We start from the raw sequence: 15284 nt of genomic DNA, 5'->3' as shown, positions 1-15284 counted from the left end.
ATAAGCTTCTTGTATGTTTATAGGCATCTCCTTATGCTGGACAAATTTTATTCTATGATTTTGTTGAAAATATTTTTTGTCCTTAATTCTGGAACTCTTCACCTTCTTCTATTGCTATTATTCTTAGGTTATGTCTTTTCATAGTATTCCAGATTTCCTGAATGTTTTGTGCCACAAACTTTCAATATCTAACATTAACTTTCACTGATATATCAGTTTCTTCTAGCTTAACTTCTGTTCCTAAAATTTTCTCTTCCATCTCTTGTATTCTGTTGGTGATGCTTTTATCTGTAGTTCCTATTCTACAGTTTGCCCCAAATTGTGTTTTCATTATTGCCTCTATTTCCACCAGAGCAGTGGCCAGACACTATAGAGCCCTAGGGACAGTCCAAAGCTAGCTCACAGCGGCTGAGCATGTCCAAGGTGACAGCAAGGGAATGGAGGAAAGGGGTCAAACCTGATTGTTCCTTACTCAGCAGCCCCAAATGGAGGGTGACAGAGCAATGTCCAGACAATGGAGTTCCTGAGACAGCCTGCAGCTAGCTCTCAGCAGCTCAAACACATAGGTTTCTGAAATTCATCTATCCTTTTTAGAACTACTCCATTGCCTAAATATAAACAAATAACATACATATATTATCCTATTCACTTACATTCAAGTTTTCCCAAGTTGAAGATGTCATGAGTAGAATAAGGCTATGAACATCCAAATGTAAGACTTCAATGGACACCTGTCTTGATTTTTTTCCTTGTACAAATAAGGAGCTATCAGAGCATGCTTATAAGAATAGTTATGCATTTATAGTGACTCTTCAAGCAATTCCAATATATCTGCCCAATTTTTACTCCCGAAAATAAGGCATCAGTATTCCAGGAATACTGAGTCTTTGTCAACATTTCAACTAACAAATGTGTATTCCTGTGGTTTAATTTTTGTCATTGTGAATACTGTGTCGTAGGATTTATTTTATACTTCTCCAACAACCCATGATATTTAGCATATTTACATATATTTATTGATATTTTTATGAGGTTTGTGCCTAGCAGTCTTTTTATCACACTTACCATTAGGAGTGGAGCTTGGATGCATACTTCTTGGCATGTAGGTGAATGGTTCGACTTTGTTGGGGTGGTCGACTGACCCTTTCTTAGGGGTCACATTTCAGATATCCTATATGTTAGATACTTACATTACAATTTATAACAGTAGCAAAGCTGCAGTTAGGAAATAGGAACAAAATATTTTTATGTTTGTGGGTCACCACAACATGAGGAACTGCATTAGGAAAGATGAAAAATCTGTGGAGGCCAAAGGACATCTTACTAAAACCAGTTACATCATCCAATCACATACATCTTGAAGAATTAATTCAGGGTTTCAAACTTGTGGCTAAGCACCATTACTTGTTGATCTATCTTGCTGATCCTGATTACTGTTTTTAAAATATAGGCTTTTGTATGGTTATTCTTAAAAATATTCTTTAGAATTGAGAATGGTGGTCTTTTGTTTGGTATATGTCATATTTTTATAAACTAACCCCCCAAAAAAGTTTCAAAAAACAGAATTAGATACATTAAGAAATAAATGTTTGAATAGATCTACAAGGAATGTAAAGAGTTTCCCATCCAATTCCAGAATTTAGTGTTCTTTGCCTTACAGGACTAGTTTAATTAAAAGAAAATGAGGTTTTAGGTACATTTCTATGTAAAGAAATAATTTTAAAATATTAAAATAATATTTTCATTAATTGTTTGAGAATTACCAAATTTTAGCTTGCATTGCATGGGTCTTGTGCACACTGTTATGATCTCTCTGAATTAATATGATCAACTCCCCTGCTGTGTCAGGAGAATACTCTTGCTCTATAGTCACCTACACACTGTGGCTTTACTTACCACCATTGCCTATGATGACCCCAGAAACTGTAATAATTGTTTAAGGAAGAAATGACTTGCATGTTCTTAACTGAAGAGAATCACGAGACATTGAAGATCAATTTCTCTCAAAACTCACTTCTAAGGGAAGTTAATAAATGACAACTTTCAATCCTTCATTGCACTATGCCCCTGTAGCTTACATAGACTGTATTCATTTCTTGGTGGCATGAATTACCATGCCATGATTAAATGACATAGACAAGCAGAAAACAGCAAGGATATTTCTTTAAAACAATATTGACAAGCCAATATCATGGCAGCACCATTTAGAGAAGAAAAACCTTGAAACAACCTAAATGTTTCCTGATCCTTGTTGCATGTGAAAAAAAGCAATGGTGTCATAATGAAGATGTAGTTCTTAGTGAGACAGAAAATTAATGAGATGCTCCTGTCAAAATTTGAGAGAGATAATACAGATATATTCATTTCTAACTAGAAAAATAAACAGTACCAGAAAGCATGGAAACTGCTAAACTTTGCCAATACAGACAGAAATAATCAACAACCAACTAATAAGATTTCTAAAGGCCCCCAAATGGCAAAATTGACCATGACTGAAAATAATAAGACAGGAGATTAAAGGACACCGCATATTTTGCAGCCTAGATGTTTAAATGGCCAAATATAAATAAATTTAAAATAAATTAAGAACGAATGCATAACAACCTTAAAGAATGCTATCTGATGAATCATTTTAGGGAACAAGAAGAGTAGAGGAGGTAAGCCCCCTTGACTTTCTTATAAAAATGAATGCCAGAGAGTTGATGAGAGTAACTTTCTTTTTATACAAATTTTCAAGATACTGAACAAGCAAGAACAAAATAGATTATCACTCAAATGTTTAAGCCTTTAATGAATTAACAAGACTGGAGCATGATCTTTAGAGATTAATACTAGCCATGATAATGTTGCATGGCTCTTGAGGAAAGAGAGAAGTATCATTTAGACAGGAGTTTTGCTAAAATTGAACCCTGAAGCAATTCAAACCTTTAGATTTCTGTTTAGGAACAGAAGTAAATGCTACATGGTTTCCTAAGGTATACTACCCAAGATCTACCCAGAATGAAATTCTAGTTACTTAGTTTAAAAACAAGATAAGTGATAAAATAAAAATATAAGGAGGGGCTATATAAAAATTAAAATAACCTCAAAAGAAATATCAAACAAATCAATGTGTGTAATGTTCTTATTTTGTTCTCATTTTCCTAATAACATTTTTTTTATTTTCATTAAAATATAATTACAACATTTCCTTTTTCTTTACTCCCCCAAATTCTCCTGTATCCTCTCTTGTCACCCATGTTCCTCCTTACTTCTCAAATTGATGGTTTCTTTTTCCTGTATGTACACATATACCATATACACCATACACATTTCACACACACAATTCCACAAATATACACGTACACACACAAACACATACACACAACACACAATACACATCACACACACAATTCCACAAATACACACACACACATACACACATGTACAAACATATACATACGTTAATATGTAAATTATATTAACATACAAACAGAACTTTCTGAATTGATTTGGTATAGATTTTATGTATATGACTTTAGGGCTAACTACAGATCTCTTGGTACTCAGTAACCAATTAGAAGACTTAAACCTGTAGAAGACAAATTGTCCCTCTCTCAGCAGTCCTTAGTTGCCTGTAGTTCTTTCTCTAGGGGTGGAACCTGTGAGATATCTCCTTCCCTTGTTAGCATGTTTATTCTTGTAGTCAGTGTTTGGGTATTCTCTAGGTAACTGTTCAGTAGTTGGGCACCTACATACTGTTACAGTATCATAAGTCAGTAGCTTCCCTTACATTTCTAGGAAATACAGCCTCAGAGCTGACTTTTGAATCTCTTGTTCTCACAATTTTTCCATCCCTCTCTTCTCCGAAGTTCCCTGAACGATATGTTTAGGAGTTGTGCTGTAGATGTATCCATGAGGGCCAGGTACCCTATGGTCACTCATTCTCTGTATTTCAATCAGTTTTTTTTTTATTTCATTCTCCATTTAGTTTAAAGAGCAACATACTTGATGAGGGGTACAAGCTACATATCTGTGGGTATAAGGATAAGAATTTAAATATAGCTGGAAAATATTATATTGAGTGAGGAAGGGGCTTTAATTGAGAGATGGAGGAAAGTCAGCACAGAAGGAAAGACAGGGAAAAATTATAAATATCACTAAGGATATTTGGTAAAGCTTTCAGGAAAGATTGTATATTTAGTGAAGATCATAAACAAACATACACACACACACACACACACACACACACACACACACAAAGCATGCAAAAGTATGTAGACTTAAAAGAAGTTATGCCAATTGGGCTAACAGTGCTGCTCTCAAGAGACATCAGTCATCCACCAAAAATCCTGAACCAGCCATGAGAAAGCTCTTTTGAGTTGTTTGTTGTCAAAGTACAAGAGGTGTCTAAAACAAGCTACTGCTGGTATTCCTGCTGCATGCATATATATTTTATGTATATATCATGTAAAAAAGTTTGGAAGTGACTACAATATTTGATTTTGTTAATGCTTTGTCTTATTTCCTCCTGGTAACATTGGCATTGTGATTTAAAAACAAAACCACTCATTTGGTTAATTTTAATGATTTTGAAGTAAGATAAACTTTCAAAATTTGTTGCACGTGAGATTAATATGTAAATTGTCTACAGAATGATTTTCCTTTTCATACATTGTAACTATTTACATGTATGAACACTCTTTGTGCAAGGTGTTTTGGTTATTTATAAAGAGGAAAAGAAGAAACTGCTTTGTGTGTTTCTCTCATTCTGTCAAAGTCATGGTGGCTAGACTTTTAGTTCTCACCAACCATCAAGGTAGAAGTGTCAAAATGTAAACTTTCATCTTCTCTATACAGTCTCAATGCTACTTGACAGTGAACACCTTCAGGAGTAAAAGGCAGGCACTTTTTCTAAAAATAGGACAAGACATGAGATTAACAGCAAACCTTCTATATTTGATTGTCAGAAATTGAACAATTTGTTAAAATTGATTTTTTTACAATTGCACTTTCCTTGGAATCATCGTTATTAAACTCTTTCCCTGGTAGTCCTGGTACTTACACATCAATTGATGCGCCTTCCTGAATTGTGGATACTTTGTTCACTCATTATAGTACCACTTCCCTTCTGTCCTGGAATTAGAGTTATTCTGTTTGTTTTGCACGTCATAGATCAATAAATGAAAAGTCTCTCATAATACAGACATGTCACCAATCTCCCACAGAGTTCTGATTGTTACAAGGACAGGGGACTTAGGCTGATTGTGATGCATTCCAGTAATCTCAACACTTGGCTGACTGAGGCAAGAGGGTCTCCGTGAGTTTGACTGCATAGTGAGCTCTAGGCTAGCCTGGGCTATGGTTTCAGACTGTGTCTCAAAGGACCTTTAATAATAATAATAATGAGGAGGAGGAGGGGAAGGAGGAGGAGGAGCAGGAGCAGGAGCAGAAGCAGGAGGAGAGAGAGGATTTGGGGGTTGTAAAATGGGATGATCAAGTTTCTTAGCTAGGTAGACTAGCCTAAACTACATTTAATAGCGTTACAAGAGAAAAATGCTAAATTACTCTGTCAATCCATAGTTAGATTGAGTGATTTTGCCAGTAACTAACATCTGTAGTTCCATGGTATAGATAAATCTAGCAGTTGTCACAGGATAGGATCATAAATCTGTGATTTCATAGATATGTGCAGAGGGATTAAGCAAAAACACCCACGAATCTTCAAATCCACCATCTAATAATTTTCAAAACAATTGCTTTGTTTTAATTAGCAAATGCTTGGATTTGGACAAAAGGTCTCTGTTTATTTTGTTCATCCAGGAGTTTTGAGCTGAAATGGGACAGTACTTGTAAAAGTACTTGTAAAGGTTTATTTATGGGTTATATGTAACCCATATAGATAGATAGATAGATAGATAGATAGATAGATAGATAGATAGATAGATAGATAGATAGATAGATAAAGGTATATATGTGTTAATTTAACTTATTCCTGTTTTGGTAATTAGGAAAGGATAGAGTGACCAGTTAGGTTCTAGTTTGCAATTCTTCCAGTGAGTGTTTTGCATTATTGTGACTACAGAACATCTTGGTATCTCACCAATTGTATTTTTATTGAAATAATTTATTTTTACTCCATTCACTGATTAGGCATCAAATGTCACTTGCCAAAGTCCTAAGTTTGAAATTCTTCATAAAACCAAAATTTAAAGTATGATTTTTCATGACATCTTTCCATCTGTGGAACCATCCTATGATCACATATTCTTTATAAACATATTTTCAGATATTAATTTTCAAACACTAGAGCTCAAAAACAGAGCTTTATTCTTTATGACTATGTTATATTCTTGGTCTCACAAATTTCCTATATTGAGAATATGAACTTAATGCTTTCTATGAATGTAGAAAACTAGAGTTCTTTGGAGCTGAAAATTATCTCAATTTTTAAATCAGTTTTTAGTAATAAATAATAAATGTACGTTTGGTTTCATGATCAAGTATTTTTATATGTCTTTGAATATTTTGATGATGGTTGAACAAGATCACTAGGTAGTTTAGATTTTGAAAGTCTCTTTTGGAGTTAATGTGGTTTTGTATGTAGCTATGTTTAGGAAAAACTTATGAAACATTCTTCCATTTCCACATGTTAATTTAGTGTTAGGTCTATCACCCTGAAACCGCAGCTTTCATGTCTTATGAAAACTCAATAGATAAAACCCTCAGAGGGTTTTATAGTGTTGTGATAAGGCTTTATTTTTTAAGGCCTTTCTGGATTTTTTGGTTTGTCTTATTTAAATTTAAAACTTAAACACATCAAAGTATTCAAATAAAGTTCTATAGACATGTTTCTTCATCCCAGTCTCCAAGAGTACCAAGAACACTTACTAGAGCATTATACATGACAGATCTAAAAGAACCCAAACTATTCTACTTACATAGGAAGCCACTGGAAGAGATGGCCGTGAACTCTTTATATAACAGTGAAGGAAGCCACTGGAAGAGATGGCCGTGAACTCTTTATATAACAGTGAAGGAAGCCACTGGAAGAGATGGCCGTGAACTCTTTATATAACAGTGAAGGAAGCCACTGGAAGGGATGGCCGTGAACTCTTTATATAACAGTGAAGGAAGCCACTGGAAGAGATGGCCGTGAACTCTTTATATAACAGTGAAGGAAGCCACTGGAAGGGATGGCCGTGAACTCTTTATATAACAGTGAAGGAAGCCACTGGAAGGGATGGCCGTGAACTCTTTATATAACAGTGAAGGAAGCCACTGGAAGGGATGGCCGTGAACTCTTTATATAACAGTGAAGGATTGCTGGTGATGTAACCAAGAAGGAAGCTTGAATGCTTTTCACTTTGCTAGTGAGAATTCATTCCGAACATCACTTATGGTAACAATATTCACATTATAGGAAAATATCAATAATATCTAAGTAATCTTGATGAAGTCAGTCATACCAGGGCACTATCCTATTGTCATTAGAAAACCTTCACAATGCTGGGATTGTTGTAATAAGTCCAGGCTTTAGGGACTCAATAAGTTTGTTCTTTGTCTAGCTGTATCCATAACAAAAAATGTCTGGCAGAACCCCGCATCTCTGCTCATATTCCTGCCTCTGTGGGTGATAGTCTTAGAAGTTTGCTTTTGACTAACATCCTTTGCTAAAGGCTTATTTGAACAGAAAAAAAATGTTTAAAGGATCATTTTTATGTTCTCAATTTTTAAACTGTTTTGGGAATAGGTTGATAATGAATAAATGAAGTTAAACTTTCAGAAGTGATAATATACCTGTTAGTCTTATGTTCAAACCAAGTTAATTATCTTTGTTTTGTAAAAAACAGTTTTGAAGTATATAAATCTGTATACAGTGTAAGGATTTGCACTGCTTGCTAACTTTCCTCATCAGGATTCATTCACAAGATCAGAAGTGTATTTTGATCTAGTATATTCACGTATATCTCACTCAAATGATACTGCTATATTTGGTTTGATGCTCTAATCTCAGATCTATAACATAATGATATACCTGCAGGCCTTAGGAAAAGAAAAACACTAAATACCCCAAACAAGTACTTGTGGAGAGGTAAACAAAGTTATGGTTAAAGTAAATGAAGCAGAAATGAAAAATAACAAGGTAAAGAATCAATGACACTAATACTGGTTGTTTTTGGCAATCCTTTGTCTTGCCTCCTGAACGATGGTATTACAGGTGTGTACCTCCTGATCGATGGGATTACAGGTGTGTACCACCAAAAAAAAAGAAAGAAAAAAAAGAGAGAAAGAAAGATGAGCAAGGTTGACAAATCTCGACAAATCTCAGCTTCATGCATGCTTATGATTCATTTGTTACAGTGTACTTACCACTCTAAAATCATATGTTTCCTAGTTCTTATGTGCACTGACACTCAGTTTCATGAGAGAGAGGTCTGAAATTTAGGAAGTGGTCAATAGGTGCTTGTTCAATTACAAATTAAATAGATGGAAGAACAAAATAGATCAGCAATGCCATGATACTATAATAAGTCTCATTATGTCTCAAAATACTCAATTTTTCTACATTGTAATGTTAAATAAGCTTTATAAAGGGCAATTATCAAATATTATAATTTATGTCAACCTTTCATGTTTCAATTGCAATTTCTAATTGGTGGCATCTTGAGGTCAAATTTATGTCTTCATTAAGTGTATCTTATAAAGCAAAATGATGACTGAACCTGGTTTCCTGAATTAAAACACATATTTAATTTCATCTGTTAATAATAAAGCAGTCTATAATTAAAGCACAATTTTTAAGGTTTATTTGAAACTAAAAGGTACGTGATAATATAAAGTTCAGCTTACTATGTTTCAATTTTTGCTATAAATAGTATATGATAGTTGATATATATCTGCTATCTACAACTTTGTTTTTAAACTCTCAAAATTAAAAATATCACATAGAAAATGCAAAAAGTCCACCATACCTTCACTGTTGCAGAACAGATGAAAGTACATAAAACATATAGTCATGCTGTAAGAGGATAACAGAAACTGATGGGCCATGAACTCAGAGAGTTCATGGGCAGTAATACATGAGCAGAGATATGAACCAAGTAAAATGCTCACAGGTGCTTTGCAACATCATACACTGAGAGCATGGGATGAACTGAGCATGGGTTGGATTGGCAGCAGACCTTTGAGGATTTAGATCATGTCCATGAAGCATATGATTGTTATCTCTAACTCTTTAGCATCTTGATACGGTTAATGGTTGTTCAGAAGAATAAAAATGAGAAGAGAGAAGAGATGATTTATTGAACTCGCTTGATGCTTTCTGGGAACTGTTTGTGAATGTAATCAGTAACAGGTTCCACATCAGTATTCTAAGCTTCTTGCCATTTAATCATGGACTTGTGCCAGTAATGTTTGCACACAAGTTGTCCTACAGTGTTGTATATAAATATACTACTCCTCTGAATTGAAATGCAACTTCTTAAAATGAATTTTGGAGAATCTCATTCATATGAACAATGACTTTGACTTCATTGTCTGTTTCCTTGATGCCTGCCTCTTAAGGTTGTATAAATACCATGGATAGGAGGACACTTCAGGAGCAGGCCACTCCCATGAGCACAGTCATTTCTTCTTCTTCCTCCCACTCCGTCTGTAATTAAGCACTTAACGATGCACAGTAACTTAGCTTGTTTGCACCTGTTTTCCTGTTCTGTCCTCACATTCATGCAGTGTTAAAATACAACCAAATAAAACAAAAGAGCCAAGTCATGTGACTGGTCACGTTGCCATGCCCATGAAAACAAACATGTCCTTTCTCAGTGGCCCAGTGTGAGTCGAAGCCTTCCTATTTTCTCTGTATCTTTGTTGGAAATCATGGCAAAAATGTTGATTCTATACTGAGTAAATCCTACTGCACTTCCATTGCCAATAGAAGACAATAACTCTTACATAAAATATTAAGAACACCTAATCGTGAGGAACATTGGCTTGGGATATTAGCTTTGTTATTGTAAATAGCACATGCTACCATAAAAGACTTTGACATTCACAAAACAAAGTCATAAGCAGTACATTTACCAATTATATTAGTGGGAATATGAGGTAAGTAAGCTATATCAAGGAAAGAAAATATGTTTTATAATATATATAATATATATTATATATAATATATATATATGGAATCTAGAGTTGAGACCTTTCAAGCTTAGCTATACATTTCTAGAATTTTATCTAATACCCATCTGGACCTTAAGCTACATAATGATGCAGAGATTTCAAGACTGATAAAATGTTTTGAGGCTCAATTGTACATGATACAGGACCTAAGAAGCTGGATACTAACATTCCTCAAAGATTGATCTGAATTAGTGTCTCTAAGTTCATTGTCTTACACTAGAAAAAAGGAAAGTCGTGGATACTAGCAAAGCAGAATCAAGATTTTTTGGAATTACTCCAGAAAAGTGGGAAACTGAGGAAAAGTGACAGGAAACTGCCAAGGGTTGAGAGGTGTTTCTGGGAGGTCAAAAATGTTATGTTTCCTTTGGCTAGAGATTTTATAGGCCTGTGGCAGAAACTGGACAAAGGCTGAGGTCATTGCTGATTTGATTGATTCTTTGATTGATCATGAGCTGAGTCAATGGAGGATGCACACACTCTCTGCATGTCCTCTAGTCCAACTAGAGAACTGAGTATTTTCTGTCCTTGATCTGTGCATCATTTTACAGACAGTGAGGGGTGGATGAAGCACTTCTCTGTCTCTGACTCCAGGTTTTACTCTGGCTGCCAGTCAATGTGGCCAACATTACTATCCTGTCTCAAGAGCGTTGATTATACTAAGTTCTCTCTGTTTTCATATTCATGAGAACAACTTTACCATGGCAGAGTGCTAACTCTATCACAGCCACTAATATAAAACTGCAGTCTATTAGCTTTTCTATGGACAACTGCACAAATAGCTTCTATTACAGTAGTTGGAGGAAGGAATTTCTAATTCAAAATATAATCCAGTACTCTATAGCTTGTCTTCACAGCATTTTGACCACTTGTGGCTTGGCTCATAGACTTCACCCATAGCCAATTGAGGGCACAGCATATACAGCCAGTTGGCAACAGAAACAGTTTTCTTTTCCAATTTCAGTACTTGAAGTCTTATCCCCTACTTCCTTTTCAGCCACAGTCTCTGACTTGGTGCAGTTTCAGTCTTTCAAATCCAATTTGTGCTTCTCATCTATCAGATTGATGGCTTGCCCTTCAATGTTAAGAGCAGTCAAACGTAAAAGACTAAAACTGGGGATGAGATCTCCCCTGTACTACCTCTATCTCCACTCTGTGGTACTTTAGTAGCACTTCAGTGACTAATTTCTTACTTTCCATTTCTCACTACTTCTGCTTCCTTAACACGCAGGCACATGCTCTTATATGCACAAAAACATTTTTTAAATGGCACAGCCCATTGACTCTGATTCTGTTTCTTGAAAAGTATGAAAACAAGTCTACCTCATTGTCTTTAGAAGTTTCACATTTCTACTATTACCTGCTGACCACATCTGCCCTTGTCTGTCTTATCTCCAGGACTTGTATGTACTTACGATAGGGAGTAGGATCAATATGATAAAAGGATAGTGTTTGCAAAAATGTAATTGTAACAAAAGATAGTTCAGATTGTTTTTGTAATTTTATAAAAAGTGACATTTTCAAGAATGTCAAAGGAAGCAAAGCACAAAATAAGTCATGTTTGCTTATAAAACAGAGAGTGGAGAAAAAGTTTGCAACTTGTTTTATAATGAAATAAAACTATTTGCAGCAATATAAACTGAAGTCAAGGATATCAGAATAAAGTTGAGAACCAAGGCACATGTAAGAAAAAATGGTTCTGGGATGCAGGCCTGTAAGAAGACTGTTTGTTGTCCTACAGTTGTCAAGGTTGAAGGGAACCAGTCTAGCTAATAGGCGCATCTAACCCCATTCTCATCCGAGAATCTTCCACTGTATTGGAAATTCTTCCCAGCAGGGTTTCAGAGCTGGTACTGCTTCATTCTGCCATGAGAGATGGCTTTGAAACTTTCAGATATTTTTGTCTGGCTTGAAAACCTATCCATTACACTGTATCAACCCACCCACCCCACCCGCCACGCCTCTTAGAAGCATTGCTAAGCACAACAGTGTGCTTCTGTCATTCCATGAATAATGTACTTCAGGTGCCTGACTCATTACAAGACCAATGCGGGCCAAGAACATAATTATAATATACATTATTTCCATGGGAAGAACCAGTCCGCATTTCAAAATAAACCTTTTGAAATTCATCTCTCAGTATTTGAAGTCTGACTTGTAGCAGCTCAAATCATGAGTTGACAACTGCTATTGCTTCATTAATACTGATCCACCCTGACACAGCCCATGGAGGTTATGTTACCTTGTCCACTCGAAGATGTCTTGAAAAGAATTTGCTTGGTGTTCCCATTGTCAATGGGCTTACAATGAAGTTCTGCTTCCTTTTCAGTTGATTGGAGTCAAGCAGTGAATGACATCATACTTTTTTATCCTGGAACCGTTTGTAGTGGACCATCTATTGTATTCAACCATTTGATAATCTCTGAGGTGTGGCAGGCACGCAAAACATAAAATATTTCTTTTTCTAATTGGAGGACTGATCCTGCTTAATGGTTAACATGATACATTAAATATTGTCATACCTTGAGCAATGATTCTATAAATCTCCTGATTCACTGATTTAATGCCATCCATTTGTGGTTGACTCAGGGATAATAACTTGCTTACACAGACTGAAATATGCTTTTAAAAGTCACAGTTTAAACTCCATTGGCATGTCCAAATTTAGGGTGTTAAATGAAGGTGTCACGGGGGTTTGTTTATGTGTGTAAATTCTTATACTGGATTTTTAAAGACCAAAAATAGTGATATATTTTTTTTATCTTTTCTGTTTTTCTTTTTACCTTAAACTTTAGAATAAAATACTGCCAATAAACCAAGGCTCTAAAGAAAAAATGTTCTTGTCTACTGAATTATCTACATATTTTAGAAGATGGTATTTTTCTTTCATGTAAGTCATCTTACTAAATATCTTATGGGGGAAAAAAAAAAGGAATCAAGCTTTGGGAGCTACAGAATTCATGATTTCAAGTCCAGTCCTCACTGTCCCAGTAGTTGTTTTTTTCTCTCTCATTTAGATTTGGGATGTCTCTGGTTTAGAAAATTTGGATTGAATTTGGGTTAGATTCTTCAGTCATTTTACATCCTTACATCCTTTTCTATAAGTATGTTGGATTTCTATTGATATCTGCTGGGAGTTGTGGAATAATACTCCATTCTCAGATGGAATGTTTATATTGGGACACTTTTAATAAAAAAAAAAAAACTAGGCATACTGTGGTTTGTTTCCAAAATTGCAGTCATCATGAATAACTCCGGATTAATCATTAGATAATTCATACACATCACCTAGTATAATGCCTGATATTCTCCAAGAAATTTTTTCTCTCCTCTGTGAGAGCCAACTATCATGACCACAGAAACTTCTCTAATTTAACTTTGAGTACAAGGCTAACAATGAAAAATGAAATTCAATAACAATGTTGCATTGGTACAATAGAACGAAAAAGAAATGATTAAAAGGCATTGTCAGCGGAAGATGAGAATGTCACAAACCACTTATATTTATCTATGCCATCTTTTTCCGAATAGCAATTATTTTCTTTCTTTTTGAATCTCCTAATGATCTGCAACTGATAAAAATATTTTGTTTTTCTTGTTATTGTATTTCTTATACAAAATATCACACTCCATAGTTTTGAAGAAAAGACATCCCAAAAGAGCTAATAGTATCTTTTTAAAAGACACTATTAATATAAATAAAAACATGGAGTTTACATCATTATGTAAGAAAATGTTTTCAGTTAAGAACACATAATTAAACAAGGCCTGTTCCTGTTCAATGAACTAAATCACTCAGGGATATGTTTTCCTATTTAAAAGAGGAAGAAGAACCTATTCCGAGGACACTTTTCTACCTGGTGACTTACAGCATAGCTGGTAATACATTTGATGATGAGATATAACCTGCTAGCCACCAGGAAGGGAGATGGACTTCTAGATGACAGAAATCAAACTTTCTACATGAAAACATCCAAAGACCCAACAGACTGCTTACATGTCTGTCACTCATCTTTTTGACTGAAGATATTAAAAGACCCATCAACTTTTCTATGATTTGACTCTCCCATTGAGATAAGTTAAGCAGAAACTATTTTTGAAAAAGAAAATTAGCAAAATAGTTTCATAGCACATTTCTACTGTTTACTCTTGATATCCACAGCAACCAAGGAAGTAACAAGAGCCATATTTGCAGTCACTTGTGGAAATACCATCAGGCACTGGGGAAGATATGCCTTCTCTTCTAATGCCTGAAAACTACTTTGCCTGGATATTTTGTTACTTATTTGACAATCTTGTCTTAAATCAATTTTCTGCTGGTGTTGTGAATTTCCTGGAATATTCAGAAAAGAAAAAATAGTATTTAAGGGACTCTGTTCAACACTGTTATTATAACCATATCTAAATTATTACAAATATATAAAATAATTTAGTCCTTTTATGACTAAACTTCCCCAAACTTTAAATTTCACTTAGTAAATATTTTATATGGAAGCTTAAATTTTAGTTCCAGAAGAGTGCTTATTTGGCGTTCTGCCTCCTGTTCTAAACTTAGTATTCGCTTCTCCTCAAATGCTTGGGTTAAAGCCCTAACTTCCGATGTGATTGTTTGAAAAGGCAGAAGTCTGACTGCAAGGGTGAGGCTCTCTGGTGATGGTTCTCCCTGTGAACATGCGATAATCCTATAAAAGGGGGACAATATGCAAACAGGAAAATAAAACAGAATAGTAAAGCTATGGACATTTCTACTTTGACATTTCAGTCTTTATGAATGAAGGAAGATATTATTTCTGTGCAGGCCACCAAGAAAATCTATGGTATTCTGTTATGGCAGTCTGAATTAACCTTCATTTTAATGGCTGCCTTTGCAAATGAGGGAAATGGGACTCAAAAAAGGGTTTCTGCAACTCAAAAAGAATAAAATGCAGATTTTTTTTCTCAAAGCTCTACCCCTAATACTACAATATCACTTGAATGGTTTTCAAAACCAACTCAAGATTTTTTTATGTTACGATAAAACCTATTTGTTATGTAGATAGACATACACCTGGAAACTTTATACACCTATATGCATGTATACATATACATTCTATAGAATTTGTATATAGTTTCTGCTACATTTCTTT

General features: G+C 34.9%; 1 protein-coding gene across 7 annotated transcripts in view; it reads left to right on the top strand.

Moving 5' to 3' along the window:
* Window positions 1–15284, top strand: part of Magi2 (membrane associated guanylate kinase, WW and PDZ domain containing 2) — a 1489420-nt gene that overhangs the window by 431124 nt on the left and 1043012 nt on the right. Inside the window, exon 1 of one of the 7 annotated variants that reach the window (XM_085836470.1) lies at window positions 12963–13048. The exons of the other annotated variants lie outside the window; for them this stretch is intronic. The gene's annotated coding sequence lies outside the window, so the exon portion shown is untranslated. Of the gene's footprint in view, window positions 1–12962; window positions 13049–15284 lie in introns of those variants that run through there. 7 annotated transcript variants of the gene reach the window in all.

The sequence above is a fragment of the Mus caroli genome, unplaced genomic scaffold (genome assembly GCF_978045245.1).
Source record: "Mus caroli unplaced genomic scaffold, Mus_caroli_1 scaffold_4, whole genome shotgun sequence".
NCBI lineage: Eukaryota > Metazoa > Chordata > Mammalia > Rodentia > Muridae > Mus > Mus caroli.
The sequence above is the reverse complement of the archived record's forward strand: the minus strand, read 5'-3'. Positions and strand labels throughout refer to the sequence as shown.